At 44.9% G+C, this 1,285-nt stretch overlaps 1 protein-coding gene across 1 annotated transcript in view; it reads left to right on the forward strand.

Annotated features, from left to right (window-relative positions):
- Positions 1 to 228: 228 nt before the first annotated feature.
- The window catches only part of LOC107570881 (transmembrane protein 200A), a 19,749-nt gene continuing 18,692 nt past the window's right edge, over positions 229 to 1,285 (forward strand). The window contains exon 1 of the mRNA XM_016257164.1: positions 229 to 769. The gene's annotated coding sequence lies outside the window, so the exon portion shown is untranslated. The remainder of the gene's footprint in view (positions 770 to 1,285) is intronic.

A 1,285-nucleotide genomic window follows, 5' to 3' on the forward strand; every position in this document is an offset into this window, starting at 1 on the left:
AATATGTACGTCCTCATGAATGATCATGTCAGAGTTGTTTTCCAGTAACATGCGTAGTGTGTTTGCAAGAGGGGTTTTTTCTCGGATCCCACGCAAATTAATTATTTAAATTCGCGCACACTCTCTCTCTCGCGCTCTCGCTGTCAGTGTGCGTCATCTGGAGTGGCGTCACGTGGGAGTACAAAGGCAGCGCTCGCGCTTTGCGCGTTACAAACGAGTCGCGCCTCGGTCTCGAGAGGAGATGCTTCACAAGGAACACTGCTGTTTCTTATTTGCTAAAATGATACAACCAAATATGAGTGACTTTTACTTTTTGTCGACGCGTGCTCGTCTGTTTAATAGGGTTATTCAAGCATCTGAGTGAAATCGCGCTCGTCTTGTGCTGTTTATTATGGATTTATAGACTAGAAAACGCTCGCCCGGTGGACAGAAAGGAAAGAAAGGGAATAAAGAAAAACGAACTTGTTCCGTTTTCGAGATATTCTCATCCAGACCACACGCTTTGCTCGTAAATCGCGAAGTTTGTCTGGAGCGCGTATCCAGCTGCTGAGATGATGGAGAGCATGAGCGCTCAGAGGGAAGTTTTCTCTCCAGACAGCCAAACAAAGAGAGTCTCATCGACCGGATTATCAAACTACAGAAAAACAGCTTTCAAAGCCAAGTGTTGGCGAAAGTGTCCTTCACTGTGAAGCGGAGATATGATGCTGCGCGCGAGATCTGCTTGTGCGTAATGGACACCTAACATCAGGAGGAGGATCTCAGCGGACAGGTGTGTGTCAGCGGTCGATACAACATGCATGTTAAGCTTTAACATTCACTCAATCACAAACCAGTAAAACATATATATTTAGTGAAGTGGTGAGGCGTGGTTTTGTTTTTAGATTAGCCTACTGCAAACGCGTTTTCGTCATTACGCACAGATTTAACATTTATTTCTCCACTTCTGCCAAGTATTTTTATCTACTTACATTGAAGGGGTTCTGTTTTTCTGAATGATGCGATAGAGGACATGTTGAGCAGGTTTGTTAAAGGTCAGTATCTCTCCATCCGACAGATGAGCAGATGAAAACAACACCAATATTGGAGAGCATATGATTGATGTGATTGGTCCGCAGAGGAATTTATTACTTCTGCCTCCCACACACACACACACACACGCACATACGCACACACACACACAAACACACACACATACGCACACACACACATATACGCACACACACACACGCACACACATATACGCACACACACACACGCACACACACACACACACACATACACACAC

Source organism: Sinocyclocheilus grahami, unplaced genomic scaffold (assembly GCF_001515645.1).
Source record: "Sinocyclocheilus grahami isolate Dianchi unplaced genomic scaffold, SAMN03320097.WGS_v1.1 scaffold1517.1, whole genome shotgun sequence".
In the NCBI taxonomy this organism is placed as follows: domain Eukaryota; kingdom Metazoa; phylum Chordata; class Actinopteri; order Cypriniformes; family Cyprinidae; genus Sinocyclocheilus; species Sinocyclocheilus grahami.